This window comes from Lissotriton helveticus, chromosome 12, assembly GCF_964261635.1.
Source record: "Lissotriton helveticus chromosome 12, aLisHel1.1, whole genome shotgun sequence".
In the NCBI taxonomy this organism is placed as follows: domain Eukaryota; kingdom Metazoa; phylum Chordata; class Amphibia; order Caudata; family Salamandridae; genus Lissotriton; species Lissotriton helveticus.
This window is the reverse complement of record NC_136073.1, coordinates 192,103,647-192,117,277: the sequence shown is the minus strand read 5'-3', so window position 1 is coordinate 192,117,277 and position 13,631 is coordinate 192,103,647.

Below are 13,631 nucleotides of genomic sequence, written 5' to 3'. Positions count from 1 at the left end.
ATCCTTCAGGAGTTTTCGTCTGACAATCTATGATGTGTCGAGATTCCAATCTGCGCAATTTCTGCAACTTATCTCCTCCCCTGATGTTATCAGAAATTGCGTCCACGCAATAATACTGTAGAAGATTCCTGTCGCTATTGTGTTTAATGGAAAAATGTCTTGCGACTGGATATGAGAAGTCCCTATTAGATATGGCCCTCATATGTTCCAGAATGCGCAGTTTAACGGGATTGATGGTGCTCCCTATGTACTTGAATCCGCATGGGCATTTCAGGCAGTAAACCGCAAATGGCGTGCTACATGTTAGAAACTGATTAAGCATATTTCACAGTTTCCAGGTTCCCAAATTGAAAGGACCACCAGGAAGATTCTTTTGGAAAACACCAGGTTTATTCATGGCTTGCTTGTGGCAGGTAACAGGTAAACCACTCTGAAAGTTCGTGCCGCCAGACGCATTTCGGGAGAAACCTACTCCCTTCTTCTGTGGCGCTGTGTGCTACGCACATGAACTGACAGCCTTTGATGATTGCCACGCCCCTGAGGGGTGGGCGCTGCCGCTCCTGCGGCATCTTGGACATTGTAGTTCTCCCAAGTGGGTGCACTGTTCATGTACTTGTGGCACAAAATAAAATCCTTAGTTGGTAGAGAGGGTGACCTGAGCCCCGTCATACTGCTTGATAGCCACGAAAAAGTGTTCGCGTGAGCACTTACTGGGATCATGCTTACGCCAGGTGGTGTTTTCCAAAAGAATCTTCCTGGTGGTCCTTTCAGTTTGGGAACCTGGAAACTGTGAAATGTGTTAGCGGCCGTCCCGGTCGCGAAGGTGACCCCCCAGCCAGTGGATCCAAGTCAGCACCACCGGGTGTTTGATATTAGCGGATGGAAGACGCGTGAGCACGATCCCAGTAAGTGCTCACGCGAACACTTTTTCGTGCCTATCAAGCAGTGTGACGGGGCTCAGGTCACCCTCTCTACCCACTTAGGATTTTATTTTGTGCCACAAGTACATGAACAGTGCACCCACTTGGGAGAACTACAATGTCCAAGATGCCGCAGGAGCGGCAGCGCCCCCGCCCAGGGGCGTTGCAATCATCAAAGGCTGTCAGTTCATGTGCGTAGCACACAGCGCCACAGAAGAAGGGAGTAGGTTTCTCCCGAAACGCGTCTGGCAGCACGAACTTTCAGAGTGGTTTACCTGTTACCTGCCACAAGCAAGCCATGAATAAACCTGGTGTTTTCCAAAAGAATCTTCCTGGTGGTCCTTTCAATTTGGGAACCTGGAAACTGTGAAATATATATATATATATATTTTGTTTGTTTTTGCCAAGTCAAATGAAAAGTTTAAAACTGCACACAAGCTTAAATGGCTGGCCTGGGACATGTTTTAAAGGGCTACATAAGTGGATGGCACATTAAGTGTTACAGACCCACTAGTAATATTTAATTTACATGCCCTGGGTAAATGGTATACCACTTTACTAGGAACGTATACGTACATAAAATGCGCCAATGGGGGTAAGCCAATGTTATCATCTTTCAAGGAGAGAGCACAAACTTTTTAGCACTGGTTAGCAGTGCTAAAGTGCACTGTATCCTAAAAGCAGGCACACACGGGCTCAGAAAATAAGAGGAGTGAAGGGATAATATTTGGTGATGACCCTGCAGAGAGGGCCTGGTCCGACAATTGCTTTTAGTGAGAAAACGGTCCCTCCTTCCTACCACATTTTTTTTAGGGTTAAAATGCCTGTGGTGCTTGGCATGTGAACTTCTTTCCAATGAGATTTGATTGTTTTTATTTCTGTGGCTATGTTGTTTCCTCAGAGTGTGAAGCTGTCTGCTGAGTGAAAGCACATTAACCTACAGCAATGTGTGATCTTGTCCTTCGCAATTGGGATATACTTCGAGTCCCAGGTGTCTGTTTTGCAACAAGGAAGTTACAACGTATCCCCTGTTTAATATGTGACATCAATATACCAAGATTGTCACTATTCTGTTTTAATAGCACTCTCAAGCCTCTGGCGGCTTTTTCCTGCAAAAGATATTTAAGACAAATGTGTGTTCTTTTTCCCCACCTGATGGGATTAGTAACAAGAGAGTAAGTATGTGATTTTCCCTAAAGACGACTGAAAAATTAGACATATGACAAAATGTGGTTTTATTTAAGTGGTACAAAGTACTACTCAAAACTGTTGTTTATTTTCCTGACGATGGAATCATCAAAACATTTGCTGTGCTAAAATGTACCTCTCCCCGGTTTTTAGAAATAGGCAGAGAAAAAAATCTTTCTCCATTGTTTTTTGCATCTTTGTAAGCGTTATTTAATGTAATCCATTTTTGTTTCTTGTACCTATTTGCAGTTTGTGGGAGTAACAAATGCGAAACACATGCATGAACTCGGAAAGGTATATATTTCTGAAAATTGGATTCGTTTTTAAATTAAAACAAGCATTGAAAATGCAATAGGTCTCGCAATAGAAGAGTTTAACTTTTTTCGTTTTGCAAATGGATGAGTGGCGTTGCGTGGATGAGTGGCGTTGCGTGGATGAGTGGCGTTGCGTGGATGAGTGGCGTTGCGTGGATGAGTGGAGTGTGAGTGGCGTTGCGTGTGTGAGTGGCGTTGCGTGTGTGAGTGGCGTTGCGTGTGTGAGTGGCGTTGCGTGTGTGAGTGGCGTTGCGTGTGTGAGTGGCGTTGCGTGGGTGAGTGGGGTTGGAATGCAATAGGTTTCGCATTAGAAAAGTTGTAGTTATTGGTCTTGTAAATGACATAATTTATTTATTTTTTCGTTGTTAAAATTGCTAAATTGATGGCTTTGTCATTTACAATGCCAATAGTTATAACTTTTGCGAATGTGACACCTATAGCATTTGGAATGCAACATGTTTTGTATTTACGTGACTTATATGGCAGCTCTGGTCGTTATGCTACATCTCTAGATAGTTTTATCTTTCGCAAATCTGACACCTATTGTAACACAATATGTGTTGTGAGGGTGAGTGAGGGTGAGGGGTTGAGGGTGAGGGGTTGAGGGTGAGGGGTTGAGGGTGAGGGGTTGAGGGTGAGTGAGGGTGAGGGTGAGTGAGGGTGAGGGGTTGAGGGTGGGTGAGGGGTTGAGGGTGAGTGAGGGTGAGGGGTTGAGGGTGAGTGAGGGTGAGGTGTTGAGGGTGAGTGAGGGTGAGGTGTTGAGGGTGAGTGAGGGTGAGGGGTTGAGGGAGGGTGAGGGGTTGAGGGTGGGTGAGGGGTTGAGGGTGAGTGAGGGTGAAGGGTTGAGGGTGAGTGAGGGTGAGGGTGGGTGAGGGTGGGTGAGGGTGGGTGAGGGGTTGAGGGTGAGTGAGGGTGAGTGAGGGTGAGGGGTTGAGGGTGAGTGAGGGTGGGTGAGGGTGAGGGGTTGATGGTGAGTGAGGGTGAGTGAGGGTGAGTGCGGGTGAGTGAGGGTGAGTGAGTGAGGGTGAGTGAGTGAGGGTGAGTGAGTGAGGGTGAGTGAGGGTGAGTGAGGGTGAGGGGTTGAGGCTGAGTGAGTGTGAGGGGTTGAGGGTGAGTGAGGGTGAGGGGTTGAGGGTGAGTGAGGGTGAGGGGTTGAGGGTGAGTGAGGGTGACGCACTGTGCACCCAGTAAATGCACATTACAAGGGAGCTCGATCTTGAACCAGTATTACCTTGACGACCAGGATAAGGGCCTAAGGGATCTAATGCCTTACTTACCAACACTTCACTCGCCTATGCCTCATGTACAAACACCTACATAGATAAAAGGGTGCTTGCCCTAAATGTATTTAGTTGTGCCCTGGAGGTTTCAGCGCCGTGTTGCGGCGCCTGCGGGCCTGGTTAGAAAGAAGCTGAAAAGTTGAGCCGCTAACTCCCCTTTTGTTTTTTGGAACAACTTCTGCATTGTTTCATTCCATCTCTTTGTGAGTTGTGCTCTGGTGCGCACGCAGCTCGTGAACAGACTTCATTTAATAAATACTGCGTGACAGTGTTTAATCCAGTCACCTAATAAGGGAGTTTACGGAACACACAGTCTTCCGGAAATTAAACAAGTGTGATAGAAAGTATGATGCAAGCCTCAAGCCCTTGATTCGGCCATGCCCCCTTCCAGATTCCGGTTCCAACCTAGCCATTCTGCCTAGATTTAGCAGATCATGAGGCACAGCGCAGGCTCTCGAAAAGAGAAGACGACAGCCTTTGATGCAGAGCGCAAGTGAAGCTGCTGGCGGCAGATACATTCAGGCCCCTTTGTCCAGCCGAACCACGTGACCGTCTTTAAAGGGTCCGAGGTCGGGATGCTATCAGAGACAGTGTGCCCTGTGAAAAGATGGAGAGATAAGAGGTAGCTGCCCCGCCCAGTCTCTCGGGGGCTGGGAGCCACTGCACACCTTTGATGTCTCCCCTCCCCATACAGATAAAGCAGACCAGAACCAACTGTAAACTGCTGAGTAATGGCGTCACTGCAAATCACTCCAGGCCCGAGGTGTCATGGGATGCCAGCTTCACATACGGTGAACCCGAGCAGAGTCACACACATAGCACTGAGGGCTTAAAAGGTGAAAAACACTGCTCGTTAAAGCGTGTAAAAGAATACCAAAAACTGCCGTGAATGCACCCAGGGACGCTGATGGGAGGATGACGGACACCGGGCTGCAACCTCACACGAACCTTTTGATGGTTAAAGCAAACGATGCAACCTGCTAACGAACATTTTACTAAATGGACATGCCCTGTATGCCAGTTTTAGGAACTCACGTGCTGCTACTTAAAATCTCGTGGAAGGAAACATCTGTGCTGCGTCACCGCAAGTCTTTTAATAAGTGGCATCGTTAGGTTTGGAAGGGCCTGCAGAAAGGCGCATAATACACTGGCAAAAAATGCTTATGATTTATTTCCCTGTCAGGCCTACGCTGATATCTGCGTGTTTTAGGGCGGAATTAAAACAAGAAAAGTAAAATAAAGGGAGACGCCGTGAAAGGACGAGTGACTGGAGAAGGGAGCACCAAAAATGAGGAATAGAGAGAGAAGAGAGGAAGAAAGGAGGGGATTGAGTGCAGAAAATACAGTCCGAGAGAAGGGAAAAAGAAAAGAGGAGCGAAATATTCAGAAGAATTCGATGGTGAGAAGGAAAAAAGCGGAGAAAGGGTAGGTGTGAGAAAGAATGGAGAGAAAAAAGAAAGTGAATGTGAATGATACGGGAGAAAAGAATTGAGAAAACCGAATGGGAGAAGAGAATAGTGAAAGACAGTAGAGAAGGGAAAGACTGGGAAATGGGAGACAAAATAAATGAGGAAGAATGAAAAGGGTAGACGAATGTTGCAGGGAAAGCGAGATGAGGAAAGGAGGGTAGAGGCAAGAGGAGGGAGGACGTAAAAGAAGAGGCCTGGGCTCTGATAGATATAATTATAAAACATGACAGCGGGGAGGGCACTCAATAAATTAGAATTGAAGAAACAGATGAGAGGGGTAGGACAAGGGACAACGAGGTTGAGCATGAGGGGCGAGAAGGAAAACAAGCTCTCGGCATTGCGTGGCGGGAGGGGGCGGGGGGAGGGTAGCTGTGCACGTCGAGTCGGAACAAAAAACAAGTGAAAGCGGGATGTAATTAGGGGGGAGGAGAAGTCTGGGCAGGCAGGATGACTCAGGGGAGGGGGCGGAGCGGGGCAGAGCGGCATGTGGGTGTGAAGAAGCCGGGCCTTTGAAGTGAAGCTAAGCTTCACTTCAAAGGTGTCGGAGGAATGCGGGCGGCTGTGCACGCGCTTTTAAGCTCAATGCACATGCGCATTGAGCTTAAAAGTCACGGGCACTGCAAGGAATCGCCACGATTCCTTGCTTCTTAGTTAAAGCTTGTTTAAGCCGCAATAGGCTCGCAAGCTCGATGCGCATGCGCATCGACAGGCGAGACCTAAAAACAATTGTGCAGATTTCTCAAGCAGGTCTCGGAGAAACAAATACTTAATTTAAAAAAATGTGGGAGTCTCTATAGGGAGAAAGGAAGAAATTACTCCTAAGGTTTACAAGTGCAACGTTTGGCAACAGTTCTACAACAGTAAAATACCATTGTGGGCATCAGACCCTGTTGGCTACAGAGATGTACAGCGTTTATGATTTGCCCGAAAAACCTACAATACCTGGACCAGATAACCAATTGGGCTTGCAAAAAATGTTCATGGTGTACCGAGCATGTATTTCTTAACAATCAAAAATCAAATAAATAGAAATTTGGTATTAAGTAAAGGTTTGCTTTTTTTAAATGTACCAAGAATCTACATTTGGGAATAGGAATCATTTGTACTGCTCTAAATCTACCATTGCCTATGATATGAGGTGATTTTGAGAGCGTTTTTTTCCCAAAAAGTGATTTTTGATAACACTCACGACAGGACACCAACACTTTCGTGAAAATCACTTGATAACAGCAAATGCCCCGCCATCCTGCAATGCCTCATTTCTCCTGAAATACAGGAAAAGCCTAAAATATATGCAGTCTAAGGTAGTCAGAGGTGCTGAAATTGTTTGACGTTTTCTATGACGGGGTGGCTACAGTACGTGTGGTCTGAGGTGGCTTTCACCTAAGACATTCTGTGAACCCCACACATTGTTGAAAACTAAATACACTGGTGACTTTAAGCTGTTTGGCCATACACAGTCCCTTCCCCTTTTCGTCCCAAGATTGCCTGGTAAACCTATAAATATATATATAAAACAGTTTCCTCACATTTGTTTGATGGAAACCTCTGAAATTTGTGACATATTCTACCTTCCAATATTTTCACACATTTCACAATAAAACCGGTACACCACGTTTGGGTGGACCTATTGTACCCTACATGAATGGGTCAATTATGCAGTCCTGCCCAGGACTCTTATTGTGATAAAACACACATGGAGCAGCTGCTGTGTAAGGGTGTGCATTGGCTAGCACCCATGGAACTCTACCACCCAGAAAGTAAGGAAGACTAAATTCCGAGGGAAGTCCATGGCAGTGTGGCTTGCTTGAATCCCATTACCTTTTCTTACCTAGAATCCCCTGAAAAGTCAAAATGTGGGTTAAAAAAAAAGTTTTCCTCACATTTATGACATTTCTGCAATTTGCCTCCAGTGCCAGAAGTCCTACTGGTAAGCATTCACACCCGTCTCCAAATTCCACATGTATGGGTGGGCCAAGCCAATAATGGAACTGGGCCAAACAGTTACCATGCGAAGTCCGATCGGCAAGGGAAACAATCTTAGTAAAGTCCCATGCAAGATGCTGGAAGCATTTGGGCTTGAGGTCGACTGGCACTCAGGGGACCTTTACATTGCCATGAATGTCTGAAGTCTAAATACCAAGGGAAATCTCGGGAGGTGTGGTTTATGTGGATCCTGCCACTTTTTCTCACTATGACGCACCATGCAAACATCAAAATGTTTCGGAAAGACACAATTTTTAGATTTTTGCGCACTGGAAAACAATGGGATTTGTAGTTGTTGGCAGAAGTCATACAATGTGTCTCTCACAAACGTATCCCAATAAAAATGATACTTCACTTGTACGGAAGGGCCTGTCATGGGAGACCACAAAGGGCCTAAGCGACCATGCCCTATGTTATGTGGATCTAAAGAAATATGCTGAAAAACCTTAGTGAGGATATTTGGGCCCAGGGTCGACTAAAAACCACAGAATACTCTCAAACCTAGCCATTTCCTAGTGAAATCCAAAGAAGTATGACTTGTGTGGTTTCTACCTCTTTTTCATGCCTTGCAAGCAAGAAATTATTCCACACGTTTCCTCCCATTTAGGCACCCCAAATTACCAGAATTTAAGGGTAGGAAACAGAGAGGTTTGTGACAGGAAGGCCTGCCTACCACTCTTTAAAGTTTTTCATTTTAGTAACATTTTCCTCTGGTGAGGAGGCAAACAAACAGTGATCCCCCTGTGTCCCTAACTCTGAAAAATTGGTTCATGGGCTAGGGGGCTTTGCAGCCTTATGACAATAAGATACATCCCCCATTCCACCCATCTTTTTCTGTTTTTAATGTCATGCTTTCTTTTTTTCCTGTATGTCCCCGTAACGAACAGACTGCATATAACTTCTACCCCATTCTGCACCCAAGGAAAGGGGTTGGCCACTCACGCCATACATTTTTGAAAAATGTATTACATTTCTTCTGAATGGGAGCATGTTTAGGATAAATCATGACCTGCTTGTCTCAAGATGGTTGAGGGAGACTGCTGTGTCAAGGCCCATGCTGACGTTTTCTGACCTCTAAAAGAAAACAAACTCTGGTGGTGTAGTGGGGCTAAAAAACTATACTGAGATTTTTACAATAAAACAATTGCCCATTCCCGGCAGTTCAGTGGAGCTTTCAGCCTTTACTGTGGGCAGATGTTGGGCACACCCCAATCTACACTCTCAATAGAGCTGAGATGCTGGTACAGCTTAAGAGATATCGGAACTATTGCCCATGCCGAGGGTGGGAACTCAGAAAGCATTCCTGTTGGTCAAAACGTGGATCCCTGCTTGTTGATAACCATCGGCAGTGATCCCTGAGCATATATCCATTTAAGATCAATATTACTGGAAAGGTGAGGGTCTACCATTTCCAATGACCCTTCTGCCATTGCAGTTCTTGTTCGGGGGTCTGAACAATACCCCAGAGCACTGCTTCTCCTGCTTGCTTCTCAAGATGAATCGCACCAGCAACTTCTGGAAAAACCACTTCGGTGAAGCCAGCCTGTCATGCAAGCTGTGCTTCATTGAGAAAAATAATTATTAACCAACCAGCTGAAGAGATTCTGTTTCCTGCTGTCGCGATAGCGTGACCACTGAGGTGCCAGGATGACTTCCATGTCTTCGGTCCCCTAATGGAAGTATGGAGGATGTGGCGATAACATGGATGTGGAGATCACATCTTCTGCACTTAGAAGGTTAAAGAAAATCAGGTTGGTTCTGGAATGGTTAATCTGATAATCCCACAGCCTCACATTAAAACTCTGCAGCTCATAATCTATACATCGATGTATGTGAAGTCCTCTGATGCACAGATTTCATATTCATATTAGGAATGTTCTAATAATATAAAAATGTTCTTCTCAGTGGATCGATTCCCCGCTGGTAAAACTGAAACGTGCAGAGATGTCAACTGTACCTTTAGCCAATAGCTGTGAAGTGCTCAAGGTGCTTTAGTGAGTCCTCATTCTCTCTAAAATACAAAATACACAAATATCACTGCATTGTTAAAAAAAAACTATACCTGCCTCTTTTGGTAAAACAATAACTTCCTCTCTTCTGTGTTCAGAAAGATCATTTTACAATAACAATACAATCTAGGGCCTCTCCAGAAGTGAATGACACTACAGAGGGCCATTTATTCCCTTTTACTTGGGATTACTGTGCATATTGTTTCACAGGGAGCTGGGCTTTGGCACTGATTCTTCCTCTGTCATCCTGCCTTAATCCGCCAAGCATTCCTTTTGTACTTTTGCAGATAATGAATTACAGGTACTGACTGCAGTCTCAGTGATAAATATTGTATTCTTAGTAGAGACACTTAAACATCTGTCCCGAAGGGGTTGGGACTTGTGGGGAATCGACTACTGGACTGTCTTGGGAGGTTTTGGTAAAGAGAAACACAGGTGCTTTCAGGAGAGGTTTCAAAGACGGTTTAATGGGTATATAAGTCTTTTTCATTGGAAAAGGCAGTCCACTTGCAAAACTATAAGATAACCGTGTCCCAAATCATATATGGCTTCAAGTCAGCTATACATTCGGAGGTCTTGACAGGCGTGGTGTCGTCTGTCCCTGGGGCTTCTGTCTCGAGGCTTCCCCCACCGGTACCAAAAGAAAGGAGAACAGGGGTCAGGTACTTGCAACGCTCTCAGACTGAATACAGGGCCGGGGGTGAAGACACGACTCCCGTGCAACAGTGCTCACTTCACTCTTTCGGGTGAGAGGGACAGTGCTCGTGCAGAGGGAGGGGATGCAAGGGCGGTGCTCCTTACTCTCGGGGCTGTTTCCTCCGCCCAACCCAGCCCGCTACCCGGCCCCGTACCTCTTGGAGCCACGCTCCTCCCGCGGGAACGTGGCTGGGCGATGCGTGTTGATGTTGGCCTCCTGGCTTGTCGCTCTCACCACGCTCCGAATCTCTCCGTTCGTCTCCTTCGCTGCTCGTCTTCTCCTGGGAAACGCCGTCCGCGGAGCTCTCGGCACTTCCTGATTTTGACGTGACGTCCTCCTCAAAGGGCGGAGCCTTGGCCTCTCGATACAGTTCCTTAAAGGGGCCGCTTCTGTTGATATCGTCGGTCCAATCGGACTCGGGGTCAGCCGCCCAGGTGCATTGTGGTAGCTGTGGGGACAATGGGCACGGTGAGAGGGGGGTGGCGGACCACCAGTCCTTAGGTCCTACCATGTCCGGTCCGCCCGCCCCGTCACATACCTCCCCCCCTGAATTCTCCCGTTCGGGGAGAGGGAACACTCTAGAAAGGAAATCCGCGTTCCCATTGTCTTTCCCCTTTTTGTGTTGCACCGTGAAGGAATACGGTTGTAAAGACAGCAACCATCGTAACACCCGGGGGTTGCTGCTGCTGTTCTGATGCATCCATTTCAAGGGGGCATGGTCAGTATGAAGGATGAATGGTTTACCCTCCAAATAATATCGAAGTTTATCGATCGCCCATTTAATGGCTAGGGCCTCCCTCTCGATAGTGGAATAGTTACACTCCCTGGGGAAAAGCTTCCGGCTCACGTATAACACCGGGTGTTCGACTCCGTCCTGGACCTGGGACAATACGGCTCCTATCCCCACATTAGAGGCATCAGTGGCCAACACGTAGGGCAGGGAGTGATCAGGTGACACTAGAACCGGGGCCGTGATCATGGTGGCTTTCAGGGTTTGGAAGGCTGTCACGGCGGTAGGGGAGGGTTGTCTGTATTCACGGGTCTTCGTGTCTTTTCGTAGGAGATCCGTCAGGGGCGCAGCCATCTCGGCAAAACAAGGTATGAACCGGCGGTAGTATCCTACCAATCCCAGGAAGGCCCGTAGGTCCCTTTTGTTGGATGGAAACGGCACATCAGCAATGGCTCGTACCTTTTCGCACTGTGGAGCTATCGTCCCCTCACCCAGTACATATCCCAGGTAATTCACGCGATGAAACGCGGCTTTCGATTTCTTGGCGTTGACATGGAGTCCCGCTTCCCGTAGCGCGGTCAGGATGGTTTCTAGGTGGTGTAGGTGTTCCCTCCAGTTCTTGCTGTAAATGACGATGTCGTCCAGGTAAGCCGAGCTGAACGCATTGTACGGACGCAACACCTTGTTCATTAGGCGTTGAAAGGTAGCCGGTGCTCCGTGGAGACCGAAGGGAAGAACCGTGAACTCGTAGGCTCCTTCGTCGGTCACAAAGGCGGTTTTCTTCATGTCCTCCTCCCGAAGAGGCACCTGCCAATACCCCTTCGTGAGGTCTATGGTGGTGATATATCGGGCGTCGCCTATCTTCTCAATCAAGTCATCTACCCGAGGGATGGGGTAGGTATCGAAGTGGGAGACTGCATTCAAGGCTCTTAAGTCCATGCAGAACCGTTTGGACCCGTCGGGCTTGGGTATCATCACTATCGGGGAGGACCAATGGCTTTGGGAAGGTCGGATCACTCCTAACCTCATCATGTCTTCTACTTCTCGTCGTATGGCTTCTTTTCTTGCTGCGGGGATCCGGTACGGTCTTTGCTTCACGACTTCTCCTGGAAGGGTTTCGATGCGGTGTTCCGCCAATTTGGTTCTCCCTGGTAGGTCAGAGAACACGTCCTGGAATGGTTGCAGAGTGGCCGACAACTCGGTCTTTTCTTGGGGAGTCAACCCGGGGTTTACCACCAGTTGGTTCAACGTGGAACCGTAGGGGTCGCTCGACTGCCCTACGAAATGTCCCGATTGGGGTACTGGGCCCAACCATTCTTTGAGAAGATTGATGTGATAGGTTTGGGTTTTGTTGGGGGACAGGCGGAGTCGGTAGGTTGTTTGCCCAATGGTGTCGACTACCTGGAATGGTCCTTGCCACTCGTTCCGGGTTTTGTTACCTGCAGCCGGCAGCAACACGAGGGCCCATTTTCCAACCTCAATGCGTCGGAGCTTCTTTCCCTTGTCATAGTTCCTCTTGTACCTTTCTTGTTGGTGGTCTAGGTTGGTATAAGCCAGTTCCTGTAGTTTCCCCAGTTTGGCCCTCAGTTGCGTAGTGTATTCCAGCATGCTTTTTGTTTCCTGTGGTGCCTCGTTTTCCCACATATCCCTCGTGATGTCAAGGAGGGAGCGTGGCTGTCTGCCATACAATAGTTCGAAAGAGGAACACCCTAGGCTGCTTTGTTTTTGGGACCGAATGACATACAGGGCGATAGGTAGAAGACGGTCCCAGGTCGGTCCTTCGGCTGTCAGCATTTTCTTCAGGGTCATCTTGAGGGTCTGATTATACCTCTCTACAAGGCCATCGGTCTGAGGGTGATATACTGAGGTCTTTAGGTGTTTGATATCCAGGGAGGTACATACTTCTTTCATCAGTTTGGATGTGAAGGGGGTCCCCTGATCCGTCAGCACTTCCTTGGGGAAACCAACTCGAGAGAACAACTCTATGAACCTTTCAGCGATGGCGGTGGTTGTGGCTGTTCGTAAAGGAAAAGCTTCCACGAATCTGGTCGCGTAATCGACCAACACGAGGGCATATATGTGTCCTCTACCAGTCTTCGGCAACGGACCGATTATGTCCATACCAATTCGTTCAAACGGTACCCCTATGAGGGGCATCTTCTGCAGGGGGGCCGCCACGGGACGGTGAGTGTTTCGCCTCTGGCAGACCTCACATTTGGCACAGTATTCCTGAACGTCCCGATATATCCCTGGCCAGAAGAAATGTCGGACTATACTGTCGGTGTTTTTTTCTTTTCCGGCGTGTCCGGCCGTTAGATGGGCATGAGCGAAAAATAATACCTGTTCCCTAAAGGATTTAGGTACCAAAAGTTGAAGCTCCCCGTCGCTTTTGGTTTGTCGGTACAATAGGTTGTTCTTAATCATGAAACGAGGGTAGGAGGGAGTCTGGGTTCCTAGGGGGGCATGGGCATTTTCCCATGCGTGAAAGAGCGTGCGGTCTTCTCCCTGAGCAAAGCGAAAGCTCCTATCAATAACCCATGGTTCGTGTTGTGGTTCTGAAAATTCTGGACCCTACTGTTGTCCCGGTATCGAGGTCCAATACCCGTGTCCCGAAACATCAACGTACCATGACGAATTTGGTGTCGACGAACCGATAATGATTAGGGCATCATTCCTATGCATTTGCGTCATGATCGAGACATGCTAACACCCCTGAATCGTAGTTTCCGTCCCGACCCCTCAGACTCCATTTTGTAAACGGTATCCATCTTGTGTCTTGCCCTCATGATAAGTCAATTAAAGGTCGAGCTTGATCTAAAAGGACACGTCCACCTTCCCTGACTCCCCCCCTGACCTGTCCCAACTGACTCCATCGCCTCCAGCCGAACCTGTTTGGGCAGCTCCTCGCCCAGTGGCCAAACACGATAGCATCAATGCACAACATACCACAACCATTCACCGCGTACAGATCATGTTTTCTACACACATACACACACACCTGTCCACGCTCCCTGTTTATGGCCAGTTTTATGACTAGG